Genomic DNA, 14,978 nt, shown 5'->3' on the forward strand with positions numbered 1-14,978 from the left:
CTGTGCCAAGGATGACAAATTGAAAAGACATTGTATTCACTGTAAAATTTAAAAAAACAAAACAAAAAACACCCAAGATCTATGCAGAAGTATGATGCTATTAGTGTTATGACAATGACTGTATATAGTTAACTATTTAATACAGCCTTCCTACCCATGGCATTCATGTTGTGATGTATTGCAAATTCTAGGTTCTACATATATAGTTACAGTTCCATTTTGGAGTGAGGTATCTGTTATGGTAATGAGGCAAGATTATAGTAGGATATACTATATATATACTAGGATGACTAGAGGGATGACTCAAATCACTACCCTTTGTTTCCTTATTGGTATAGTCTATAGATTAGCCATCATCTTTGACAACTGTGTTAAAACAAGAATGAACTCCCATTTTTAAGCTGCTTCCTTAAGATGCAAACTGCTGGCTACTTACTTGAGAAAAAAAGGAGGCTGAGGTCAAGAAAATGACTGAGACTAGACAAGGTTTGCTTAAGATGGGCAAAAGTGATCAAGGTGTTCCCCAACTGAACTTTTGATGGAATAAGGCAAAAACCGCACCTTCATCAAAGTCTCAGATGTGTGTAAGCTATCATATTTTCTACTCCCTGATTCCTGGCCGAGCATGCATAAAAGAATAGTGCTGAGTCAGGCAGTGACAAACAGGAATAAGATGCCAGTTATTGTCCTAAGAAAAATGCTGGCCCAGGACTCAGGTAGCCATCTTGACCTTCACTGAGCAATTTTGAATAAGTTCACTCTCTTGCATCTCCCCTGCATCTGGTTTGCTCCGGTCTGACCTCCAGTTCTACTGGTTTAAGCTGGAAACCTTTCATCTCACCTGATTCTGGTGGGACTAAGGAGACTCCTCCAGGCTGATATTTGAATTTGGGAGTTGCCAGCCTCCACAACTACATGAGCAATGTCCTTAATGACTCACGACTTCTGTGACGTGTTGCAGTGAATTGCAGAACCTTGGGGCACGGAGGAGAAAACAGAGGAGTGGTGGTTCATATCAGGACAATGGAGTGGGGTAGCATTTTGAAAAATCTGGACATTTGAGACAACTTTGACTTTCATCTCATTGGAAACAGCCTTGTACTGATCCTTCCAAAAGAAATTATTTTTCAAATATCCAAGTCCTATACAGGGCATTTTTCTTTTCTTTTTCTTAAAATCATTTCATTGGGGGCTCTCACAACTCTAGTTATAAGCCATACATCAACTGTATCTGACATATTCATACATATATTCCACCACTCTTTTGTAGACATTTACTTTCCATTGAGCCTTTGGGATCAGCTCCCCCTTTTTCCCTCCCTCCCCCCAACCCTTGTGGCCCTCCTGGTAGATTGTAGATTGTTAATTATTTTCAAATCTCATTCTGACCACCATCTCCCTTCCCCTCTGGTTTCTGTTGTTCTCCCCCCTGAGTGGGGGTGTGTGGTTATGTGCCATTCATTGTGATCGGTGCCCCCCCTCTCTCCCCACCTCTCCACCCCTTCCCCTTCCCCTTTTATTATCACCATTCCCGTTCCTGTCCCTGGGCTCCATGTGGTGTGAGTTTTATCTCTTGCCTATACCTATGTACATGCTCCCGTCTAGTCTAGATTGGGAGGCAGCAAGGAGGTAGTGATAGGGGTGGGGTGTGTGTGAGGAGGTCTCCAGGAAACAGGTATATCGCGTGACACATTAGTGCTCTACTGCACCCTGATTGACTGTCCTCCTCCCTGCGACCCCTATGTGGGCAGATGCCCCACTGTCCGTAGATGGGCTTTGGGTCTCTGCTCCAACCCACCTCCATTCTCACCAATGCATTTTTGTTTGTTTGTTTACTGTTTGTTGTGAATCTTCTGATGCCCATTGCCCAGTCTCCATGACACCTCACGATTGCACCGGCTGGTGTGCTTCTTCCATGTGGGCTTGTTGCTTCACTGTTGGATGGCTGCTTGTTTAACTTCAAGCCTTTAAGACCCCAGAGACTGCATCTTTAATAGCCAGGCACCATCCTCTGTCTTCACCACATCTGCGTATGCACCCATTTTGCCTTCAGTGATCCTGTAGGGGTGGGGGTGGGGGACGAGCATCACAGAATGCCAATTTGTTAGAATAAAGTGTTCCTGTATTGAGAGAGGGTATGAGCCGAGGCCCATGGCCCATTTGCAGCTTCAGTGTGTTGTCTTATAAATATATGTACATAGGCCAATACCACTATCGCTATGGATTAATGTATTTGCATAAGTGCACACCTCTGTTAATCTCCCTATCTATGCCTTTGCTTCCTAGAGCTTGCCTCTGTTTCCTTTTGCCTCTTTCTGCCCCGCCATCACTGTCCCCCTTTTTCTACCTCTTAGTGCGTCCTCTCCACTAGCTTAGTATTGGTCTTTCAGTTTATTAATTCAATCTGCATGCTGAACAAATATTCTGAGAAGCTGGACTCTATGTGAAGAAAAACATGCCATCGAGATTGATGAAAGGCTTATTAACAACCTAAGACACAGCTTTGTCTTCTAAAAGTGAAGAAGAATTGAAGCACCTACTCATGAAGACCTACGTCTACAATTTTCAGCATGGATGAGAATACAATGCAAAGAAAGAAAAAAATCCCTCACAACGGGACCAATAAACATCATTATAAAGCTAGAAAATCTTGAAGTTGCCCAGTATTTCATTTTACTAGAATACGCAATCAACACCGATGAAAACATAAGAAATCAAATGGAGTATGGCATTGGGAATTCTGCAAAAGATCTCTTTCAAGGGTTAAAAAGCAAAAATGTCATTTTAAGGACTGCGGTCTCATCCAAGCCATGGTATTTCCAGTCAGCTCATATAGGTGTAAAAGTTGGACAGTGAAAGGAATACCAAGAAAGAGCGATGCCTTTGAAGCATGGCATTGGTGGAAAGTATTAAGTGCACCACGGACTATTCAAAAACAAATAAATCCGTGTTGGTAAGAGTCTAACCAGAATGCACCTTTAAGTGAGGACGGAAAGGCTGGATCTTATGTATGTTTGATATTTTATTAGAGGGACCAATCCTTGGCAGAGGACATTGTGTTTGATAAGGTAGAGGGTCAGCAGAACATAGGGACAACCTCAGTGAAGTGGACTGAAACAGTGGTGCCAGCAATGGACCCTAACAGGGCAACAATTATGAGGATGCCGCAGGACTGTCTACTGTTCGGATGCTACCAATTGAAATGGACTCAATGGCAACTCACAACAGCTGCAAGTTGCTCTGCCAGTTTGCTATTTCTTTTTGTCTTTTATAACTTTTTGCCCCTCATTTTCTCCATTACTACCTTTTGTATGTATGCATGTTTTGTTTTTGTTTTTTTGCTTTTTTGCAGTCACCAATTTTGATTCACTTTTCTTTTGTGTGTATGTCTTAGATATTTTCTTTATACGAATGACAGTTTGCATCTTAATTTTATAACAATGTAATTTGAATTGATACCTGTATCAATTCAATCACCTTCAAAACCTCTGCTCCTACGTAGCTCCAGTTTCACTTCCAGAAGTTGTTGCGATTGCATTTAAAATCTTCATGCATTGTGTATCCAATATGACAGATGCATAATTACTATTTATACATTTTCCTTTAAATGATGTAGGATGTAAAAAGTGGGGTTACGAGTCTTAAACAAGATGCTGGATTTTATATATATTGCAATGTAGTTAGCTTTAACAGAAGTCTTTATTTCTTCATAAGGTTTAATGTTACTTTTCATTTCATCCTGAAGCATTGTCGGTAGGGCAGATCTAGGTGCAAAGAACTCCCTCAGCTTTTGTTTGCAATGGAATATCTTAATTTCTCCCTCATTTTTTAAGGACAATTTTATTGGATATAGAACTTTTGGTTGACAGCGTTTGTTTGCTTGCTTCCTTTCCATCTTTGTACTTCACATATGCAATCACTCTATCGTCTGGTATATATAGTTCCTTATAAAAATTAGTTGTTAACGTTACTGAGGAACTTTTGTGACTTTAAAGATTTCTTCTTTCATTTTGTCTTTTGATAGTTTGATTAAAATGTGTCTTAATATGGAATTCTGATTTATCCTGATTTGGAGTTTGCTGAGCTTCTTAGATGTGCAGATTCACTTATTTGCTTTGGTCAGTATTTCTCTAAATATTCTTCCTGTGCCGTTTTCGTCTTCTCTTCCTGGAACTCCTGTGTTTATATTGGTTACTTGCTAGTTTCTCATAGGTCCTTCAGTTTCCAGTCACTTTTCTCCATTAAAAAAAGGTTTTGCTCCTTAAACTGGAGCATTTCAACAATCTTATATTTAGGTTTGCTGATTCTTTCTTATTCCTCCTCTGTTTAATCCCTGTTTAATTAAGCTATTGTTTAAGTTGTGATAGTTAGCTTTATTGTGACCATTAGGCCTCTATAGAAACATGTGGATGGAGTTTAATCAGGTTGTTGGTTGATGGGAGGCAGATCAAGATAAATGCTTTCTGAGGCTGGCATCCAACCTGTCTCTCTTTCTCCCTGGTGATTGGACCAACATGCTGCTGCTTGAGCTAGTTCTTTGCCTCAACTGTGTGCTGTACTACCTATGGGCCGAGTCAACCCATGGATCTTGTACCCTTGTTAGAGGCTCTTTTGAGGCCTGCTTCTCCATGGTGCTGGTGAATCATGTCACCATGTGAACACCATTAGAGCTCGAGACCCCACTGGGGTCTGCTTTGCTATGCTCCTGGCTACGGACTGTTGCTGCCCCACTCTGCTGTCTGTTGCCTGTGGCTGGCTCTGCCTGTCTTGCCTGAGGGCAGATTCTGCTGTATGTTTCCTTTCCCTTAGATCAGAAGCCTGCATGAGTTTAGGGACCTTCAGTATATTAGCTGCTCCACGAAAGTGAGTTGACCTGAGCCCTCTGTAGTGCTGTATGACCAATTAGTTGTTATACTCCTTCTTGTTGTACAAACATGTAGCTATACATGTATATATCCTGGTTTTGTTTCTCTAGAGAACCCTGCCTAACACACTCTGCATTAATATTTTCATTTGAATTATTGTGCTTTTCATTTCCAGAATTTGCTTCATTTTTAAATAATTCCTATCTCTTTATTGCTATTCTTAGTTTGTTCAGATATTGTTTATTTCCTTTTCTTTAACTCTTTGAGCATCTTCTAGCCAGTGTTTTAAAATCTTTGTCTTGCTAATATTATATTGAGCTTCTTCAGAGATAGTTTGTGTTGTTTTATTTTTTTCATTTAAATGGAGCATCCATTCACACTTCCTATATACTTGACCCTTTATTTGTTGTTGCTAAAATTGATCGTTAAATATTATAATTTAATACAGTGACTCCAGAAATCAGATTTACCCTTCCCTTTGACTTTGCTGCCTTATATATTTGCTTCTTAAAGTCTATAGTATATTCATAGTCATGTATGTTGACCAAAGTCTCGGCTAGTTTTCAGCCAGTGTTTTTGTAGGGTTTTACTTGAATGCTGTGAGTTAAAATAAAATTCTAAAAAACAGATGAGCAAAATATCTCTGCTCTTAGAATATTGGCTCTATGCTGGATCATTCACCCAACCGTCAGCTGGATTATAGATTAGCATGAAAAGAAAGTTTAGGATTTTCTGAAGTTTTTCTTTTTATGACTCTTGCCTTGGGTATAAAATGTTTCTCTAAATTTTTCCATAATGAGTGTTTTTGAATGCCGTAATTTCAAACAAACAAACTCTCTTTCACTTTTCCTTTCAGGCTCTAACTAATCTATTATATGCCTCAATTGTATCTTTTGCCCCAGGTAGCCATCAGGCTACAGGATGTTGAACTGTGTCTACTGTATTTCTTCCTATATGGCATTCACATAAACAATGTGCACACACATAATTTAAATAATGTGCCCAGGAACTTAACACCAAGTGGGTTGTATTGTTTGCAACAAACTGTATAACAAGCACATGATTTGCATAAAATAAGATACATGTTTTCTGCTCTGAATATATTCCCTGATAGGTGAAACAAAGACAAGAGTTTTGCTTCTGTGAGCTGGGAGGAGCTTTGGAGCTCCCTCACCATCATTTTACAGAGGGACAGCTAGAGTGTTCAAATATTGCCAGTCCCTGAGAAAACAAAATTTTACAACCATATTGTTTTATTTGGTAAATAAAATTAAATTAACATACACCTACCAAATGGTGCATTCTACAACTGGGTATTTACTCAAGAGAGATGAGACAGGCATAAAAATATTTATAGCAGATTCTTTCTTGGTAATAACCCTAAACTGAAAATATCTCGAATGTCCATCAATATCAATCCAAACTCACTGTCATGGAGTTCACGATAACTCATAGTGATTGCATAGGACAGATTTGCCCCTGTGAGTTTCTGAAACTATAACTAACTGGTCAGCAAAGTGAAAAACCTGCTTGTCTCCCCAGAGCAGCTGGTAGTTTCCAACTGCTGACTTTGTGGATCGCAACCCAGTATGCGAGCACTACACCACCTGAGCGCCTCAATGTCCATCAACAGATGAGCAAATAAAAATGCTACTAAAGCCATACAATAGAGTACTACTCAATAGTAAAAATAGTGAAAAACAAAGAGCTCCATAAACAAACTGGTAAAGCTATTTATTGTTCTGTGCCTTATATTTTCTTATTTTTGTAGCTAAGTTTATGCAGATGGGTCCCAAAGCATGTAACACATGCAAACAACAATAATGAACATAAAATGGATAATAAATTAATAAAGCGAAATCAACACGTGAATCTCTGCAAAGCATTGAGCATAGAGCCCAACTCATATGCATAATACGTTCACAAGTAGTAGAAGAATTTATTTGTTCCAAATGGAAATGATAGTGAATGTCAAAGAAATATGCATTTTAAACATTATCTATCGGTTTAAACTTCTCCCAAAATTCCAAAGACTTGGAGTATTTCAAGGCAACTCTAACAGCTTCAAGGAAAATGAATTAAAGTGAAGAAGAGGGAAAATAGCTTCTATTACAAATATAAGAAGAAAAGTAATGTTAATTTTCCCTCCAACTTCAAATAGTGTTTTTGTATAATTAAGCTACCCTTTATTTACAAGACCTAGTAGCAAAATAGGTAAAATGTACATATTCAATATTTTCCATTTAACAAACGTTTTAAAGGAAACAAGAAACCATTACTTATAAGCTTGTTGTTTTATGGGATTGTTTTCTCCTTGGAGAACTATTGTAAGAGTCTATGATGTATTTTAGTAAAGTGCTTCAGTTTTCAAAAAAAGATTCAAGGCTTAAAGTTTATGAGTAGCTAAGAAATAATTTATAACCATATAAATGTGCGCAGATGTTTACTCTGAAATCTAGAGACCACTGGAACAATTAAAACAGGCTGGCACGGAGGAACAAGTTAGTTTTCATAGGGGAAGAGGAATTCGACAGTGGTTATCTTAAAAAAGAGAGCGAGAATTCAGATTTAGCATAAGAGTGTGGAATTCTTCTGTAACTTTTAGTTTTAGTTTTCTGTAACTTTTGGAGCTGAGTTTATATAGAAGATTTTCCAGGGTGTACCCAAGACCAGCAGATTCTCTGACCCAACCCTATCTCGGTATTAAGTTGTCCTGCAAAAGAGTGCTGGGATAAGTGTGCCATGGCCTCCTGGCCCCCCATATAGGTACCAAGTGTTCCCTAACTAGCATTCTTACAGTTTCCAGCTGTAGTAGCAGGCAACAGTCAGAATGGCCACATGCAGTTGCTATCCCAAATGAGATCACTGTGTGTCAAATTGTCAGGATGTCTATCCAGTTGAGCTTCAAAATTAATATGTTTACAAATGGGAACTGTGCAGCAAAACCTTTTCAATACAAAAGGTTTGCACAATGGTTTGCAGATCTTTTGGACTTCCCCAGTAGTAGGTTTAATAAATTATTATTGTTGATGCTTTCTTGATAGACATAGAGGCTGTGGTGGAGAAATCATCTTGAAAAAGGACAGTGGGACCGTTATCATTGACGTGTGTTCCTGAATTGCAAAGGGATTGTTAGGAACCCGATGTCCTAAGAGTCAGGTAGCAACAATGAATCATCAGACATGGAGACGTAGTATAGCAGAACTGAAGCGGTAGCCAGAATTCTGCCCTGCAGAATCTTTGTTCTTGACTAGTTGATCATAGTATCCATAAAACTGAAGTTGTTGTGTAGTTTACTAAACTTGTCATTTGTAAAATCAGAAAAGCTCTAGGTCTATGTCTAGGTGATCCAAAATGGCAGTTCCAGCACTAACCGGGGATTTGAACGATGCGTAAAGAAGTTGTGTGCATCCTTAACTAGGTACATGTAGTATCCTAGATGCCCATGCTGTAGACACCAGTTTGAATTTTTGAACTCTAAGCTGCATAAGCACCCGCTGAAAGAAGGGACCAGGAAAGATCTCATAAAAACCACATAACTGCCCAAACCAGAAGCCTCGCCCTAACAATCATGTTCCAATTTTGACTAAGATAATTGCCCTGCAAAAACTGTTTACTTTGTAAATTTGGGGAAATATGATTGCCTATGCCATATCGCCCCTGTAGGACTCTCTATAGGTCTCTAGTCTTTAATCAATGTCTTAACAAAATTCTGACTTTCTTTGCAATCTCTCCACACCCTTGCCAGCATTTCTTGTTTTCTGGGGTGTTTTGGATTGGGGTGTCGTTGTTGGTGGAAAGTGATAACACTCCATTCTTTGGATTTGTATCTCCCAGATGGCTTGTAATTGAGAGTATTATTCATGTTTGTTAGCTGTTTGAAAGTCATCTATGGTGAACTATCTGTTTATGTCTTTTGCCCAATTTTTAATTGGAATATCTGGGAGTTTTTTTCATTTTGAGTTGTTGTGGAATTCTGTAGATTTTAGTAATTAGTCCCTCGTCCCTTGTATCATTGCTAAAGATTTTTCCCCGTCCAAAGGCTCTCCTGTACTCTTTGATGTAGTTTCAATAAGCATAGTATGTCCCACTCCTCTGTTTCATCATTCACCATGTGTGTTTTTCCTTTATCATATCTTGTAGTATGTGTATGCCCTGCAATAGGGCCCTTAAGTTTGTATCAATTTTCTCATGGATGATCCTTATAACATTTACGTCTCTGGTCCATGTTGAGTTCATTTTTATGTATGGAACACGGTATGATCCTGTTCCATTCTTTTCCCAATGGAGATTCAATTTTGCCAGCATCACTTGCTGAAGATGCTATTTCTTTCCCATTTAATGTTTTCAGCTCTTTGTCAAAGGGTGCATTTATTTCCCATTTCTCACGTCTGTTCTACTGATCTATGTATTTATAATTGAACCAGTAACAGGCTGTTTTGACTACTCGGGCTGAACAACGGTATTGAGGTTGGGTAGTGTGAAGCCTTCTACTTTGTTCTTCTCTGTAAGGAGTTCTCTGCTTACCTCAAGTTTCTTCTCTCTCCACATAAATTTGGTAATTAGTTTTTCCACTTTTTTAAAGAACGAAGTTGGGATTTGAATTGGAGTTTCAATGTATTTACAGATTGCTTGTGTAGTATTGACATTGTCATAATATTAAGTATTTCTATCCATGAATATGGAATATTCTTTTGTTTGTGTAAGTTCTTCTGTTTTTTTAAATAGTGTTCTGTAGTTTTCTTTTTCTTTTGTTCCTTAGATTAGGTTTATTTCTAAGTATTTCATCTTTTGCATGACTATTGCAAATGGTATTTTTTTTCCTGATGTGCCTTTTATGAAGCCAATCCAATTGGCTTCTGCTCATTAATCTTGTTTCCTGTTACTTCAGCAAATCCTCTAAGGGCTTCCAACAATATTTTTGTAGAGTTTGGGGGTTTTTCTACATATAAAATCATCTGCAAATAATGAGAGTATCATTTCTTTTTTCCCCAAGTTTATTCCTTTGATTTCTCTTTTTGTCTGAGGCTTCCAGCATGATGTAGAATGAGTGGTAAGTTTGGTGGGGGTGGGATGGGGGGCAGCATCATTGTCTTTTTTCTATTCTCATGGGAGATGGTTTTAGTTTTTCCCTATTGAAGGTGATTGTGTTAGACCAGGGAGACTAGAGAAACAAATCCAGGGAGACTCATATGTGTGTAAGAAAGAGCTTTATATAAAGGAGCAATTATATATTAAGAAAACACCCCAGCTCAGTCTAGATCAAGTCCATAAGTCCGATATTAGCCCATATGTCAGATACCAATATATAAATTCCTCTTCAGACTCACACAACACATACAATGACACCAAATGCAGAAATATCACAGGCCAGTGGGTGGAAAGTCTTGTGGATCCAATGCCGGTGGAAGCACCTCAGCACTGGCAGGGGTGTCCACGTGGCTGCTCCAGCTCCAGGGCTCTGGCTCTATAAGCATAGCTCCATATGGCTTGTCAACAGGACTGTCTCACAGAGTGTGTGTCCCACCTCCAGGGAGGAAGATAGGAGTTCCCAGAATCCTCAGGAGGAGGCCATGCCCACACAGAGGGCTCATTGACTGTGACCTGATTGACAGGCTAGACTCCACCCCTTTGCAAGTTGACAGATTACGTAACTGCCACAATGATGTTGTCCATTGTTTTTTGTTTTTTGTTTTGGTATATAGCTTTATTATGGAGAAATGTTACCTTAATTTTATTTAATTGAGTGCTTATATCAGAAATGGGTGCTTATATCAGAAACAGTGACAAATTAGAATGTGGGAGTTAAAATTAAAGAAGAAGGATCAGCAAGTTGAAGAGATGGCCTTCCTGATAGAAATGATACCAACATCACCTAACAGAGATTTGCAAGACCAATATGTTGTTCAGATAAAATATCTTTTACAACAATATCAATAGATTTCACTGTATGAAATATTTAGGAACAAAGGTAACCACAGCTGTGAAAAGAAATGCTGGAGAAGGTCAATATAATCAGTCAAAACAAGACCAGAACCAACTGCAGAAGAGGATCGATCACTCTCTGGAAAGGGATGAAGATGAAAACAAGTCTACAGAGCCAAAGTTCATATTGAGTTACATCCCGCCTAAAGTTAGACGCCATCTCAAGAATAGATTTGGTGCACTGAATACAAATGATCAACGACCAGAGAAGTTGTGGGGTGATAGCATACTGCATGAAGAAAGCTAAAAGTAATTTAAAAGAAAGGAAAGGCCAAAACAGAAGTCAGAAGAGAGTGGAATTTTCTTTTAAAGGAATAATAGCCTAAGTGAATGGGAGAAATTATGATGTAAAAAGGCTGAACAGAAGATTTTAAAGGTGCCTTTTAAAGACAAAGTAAAGTTTCACTGTGAAATACGGTATGCAAAGGCTGGGATGTAGAAAATTCAAAAGGAAGAACACACTTAGCATTTCGCAAGCTGATAAAACTGAAGAAAAAAGTCAAGCCTTGAGTTGAAATATTGAAGGACTCTAGGGGCAAAGTATTAAGCAATACAGAAAATATCAAAGAAGTTGGAAGGGCTGCACAGAGTAAATGTACTAAAAAGAACTGGTTGACATTCAATCATTTCAGGACATAGCATCTGACCAAGAACCAAAAATATTGAAGAAAGAAGTTAAGCCACACTGAAAGCACTGGTAGGAAACAGGGCTCTGGGAATTGATGGACTACCAAGTGAAACATTTCAACAAATGGACGTACCACTAGACATGTTCATTTATTTATACCAAGACTTTTGCTACCTGGCAAATGGAATGGAAGAGACCCATACCAAAGAAAGGTAATCCTACAGAATACAGAAGGATATCATTATTATCACATGCAAGTAAAATGTGCTGAAAACAATTTAAAAACACTTGCAGCATTGCATCAATAGGGCTTTGCTAGAAATTCAAGCTGGATTCAAAAGAGGATGTACGACAGGGATATAATTATTAATGTCAAATGGGTTTTGGCTAAAAACAGAATATCAGAAAGATACTTGCATTTCCTTGACTATGCAAAGGCATTTGATTGTGTGAGTCTTAATATATTATGAATAACATTGCAAACGATGGAAATTTCCTAACACTTAAATGTGCTCATATGGAACTTGTAATAAAAAGCAGACATACAAACAGAACAAGGGACTACTGCCTGCTTTAAAATCAGGAAGAGCATGAGTCATTGTTGTAGCCTTTCACCATACTTATTCAATATGCAAGCGGAGCAAACAATGGGAGAAGATGGGCTGTATGAAGAAGAAGGCAGCATGACTGGAGGAAGACTCAACAGCAATCTGTGAAAAGGAAATGACACACATGCTTGCTGAGAATGAAGAGAACTTACACACTGCTGAAGATCAAAGACTAGTGCTTTCATTGTGTATTACATCTCAACATAATGAAAACAAATCTTCATAACTGGATCAATAAGCAATATCATGATAAATGGAGAAAATTGAAGTTGTCAAGAATTTCATTTTCCTTGGATCTTTTCCCATGAAAGCAACAACCAGGAAATGAAATAGATTGTATTGGACAACACTACTATAAAATACCTCTTTAAAGTTTTAAAAAGGAACAATACCCTTCACAATGATGCCCTTCTGAAAACTCAGGTGCATCTAACCCATATTGTTTATTGCCTCATATGCACCTGAAAGCTGGAACATGAATAAGAAACTGAATAAGAATTGACGCCATTGAATAATGGCATTGGCCAAGAATATTAAATACACTACGGGCTGCCTGAAAAATGTACAAATCTGTTAGGAAAGAAGTAGAACCAGGATGCTCCTTAAAAACTAGAATGGTGATACTTTGTTTTACATACTTTGGACATGTCATCGGGAAGAACTAGTCTCTAGAGAAACCCATCGTGTTTGGCAAACCTCAGTGAGATGGATTGACATGGTGGCTGAAACAACGGGCTTAAACATACACAGATTTTGAGGCCAACGAAGGACTGCGCAGTGTTCTGTTCTCCCTCTGGTGTATCAGAAATACAGAATCCAGATTCTGGGTTCTCTACCAGGAAAGGGGTATGAGTAGGAATTGCAATTGACTCCATGGCACATAACAATAATAACGTGATTAACATTATATAATTTTGTGTGTGCAATGGATGTATGTATAGATTGTGATAAGAGTTATATGAGCCCCCAATAAAATGATTTAAAAATAATAATTTTGTGTGTGTGCTTTCAAAACCAGATTATAAATATTTTTAGAGCAAGAGCCATCTTTTTCAATATCTTTTGCTACCCTCTAAGGCTTAATAGTCAATCTGCCTATAGTAGAAATAATAAAGATGATAAATGTGATTAACACTGATGTTATATTTCTTCATAGTCTTTATGATATACATACAGTATATGTTGCTACTATTCATTTGTACTTTCCCCCCAAATACATTTACCACAAAGGAGAATTTTTTAAATGCCCAACTAAAATAAATTGCTGAGTTTAGAAATTAATTTATTTTAAAGATATGAAACATTTAGATGCTGAAGCTATTGAATAGGCTTGGTGAAATTACCTTCCTCATAAAGATTTTATTCTAGTAGAAGAAAAAGGCATCAAGTAAATTTAGCTTGGTTATGTAATTATAATTATGATAAGTGGAATGAATTTAGGGGGTATATGTCAGGGACAGTTGGTGGATGAATGATGAATAAATTATAGATAAGAGAATACAGCAGAGAGTCAGCCCTCAAAGCAGAAGAAATACCATGTGTGAGACTCTGTAGCATGGAGGTCTATGACATGTTTGTGCTCCTTTATACCACGAAGGAAAAGGGTTGCACTAACCACTCATATGACAATGCCAAAGTAGGGTTGGGGTGTTCTCAGAATTTTACTGGGCTTCATCCTTGCAAGGCAGGCCAGGAACCAACTACACTCAACTCTTAAAATGTGAGGGCTTTGGGGGGACAGTGAACAAGGCAGAGCCTGAAGTGTCATTTTTTTACCATCAACCATTCACTCTGTTCTTGCCCCAACTGGGGAATTTCATCATGGGATAAGGTCAGGATAGAGATAGGGTACAAAGTAGGACTGGTTCTCTGTCTCTACATTTCTATGAAAATCCTATCACCCACTGACATTACAGAAATCTTTGCTTCTCTAGCCAGAGCTGTTCATGGGAGAGAAAAACAGGGTCTATCTTAAAATTACCCAAATTATTTATTCATTTCTCACAAATTAATGATTCACATATTTCCTCTGTAGGGTTTCAGACCACACACAGTATTAAGAGGAGTGTATGACATTTGACCAGAGGGGGAAAATCAATATTTATTGCTCCATTGGAGGATTCATGATGTAAAATAAAAGGAAAAATAAATTATACTTAAATTTTCTCCATAATTTTCAGTTAGCATAATCTTTATATACTTGTCAGGCTGGGGGAGCGGAAACTCATTCCCTTAATTAGGAATGTACAGTGAGACAGCAAGGATTGCCAATACTCCCACAGGAATGAATGAAGCTAATTAAAACCAACAGCCTACTTTGTCTGTACTACATTGTGCAAACAATTCTGGTGATGATGCATTCTGACCAAATTAAAAAGCAATTAGCTTCCTCTGCAGATGATTTACAGGGAAGGACAATAAACCTTGAATAAACCCTGAACATTTATACCTAAGATATACTTGACCAAGTAGCTGCTTCTAAGGTTGGTCAGGGCACGTTCCAATCCAACTTCAACACAGGGACACAGGCAATGCCCCTCAGATGACCTACAACCTTACAAACCTTTAACTTGTGGGAGTAAGACAGTAGGGCCAGCTTGGTGTACTTGCTTCCTGATTTACTAACATGTTTGTTAGTAATTTTTATTATGGAAATCAGAGAGGGTGAAAAATGAGATTAAAGTCAGACAGTCACTTCAGCTATTGCCAGAGCTATTTTAAAGCTCCTTTTACACTGTAATATGATTTTTCTTCCTAAAGAAAGAAGGAAAACTTGGACATTATACCAGCAGTCCTCATGAGACCATTCTCTCTGTGCAATATTGTCCACTATCTATTTTTTTAAATCATTTTATTAGGGGCTTATACAACTCTTATCACAATCCATACACA

Source organism: Echinops telfairi, unplaced genomic scaffold, assembly GCF_000313985.2.
Source record: "Echinops telfairi isolate 266 unplaced genomic scaffold, ASM31398v2 ScPeMD7_7424;HRSCAF=8462, whole genome shotgun sequence".
NCBI lineage: Eukaryota > Metazoa > Chordata > Mammalia > Afrosoricida > Tenrecidae > Echinops > Echinops telfairi.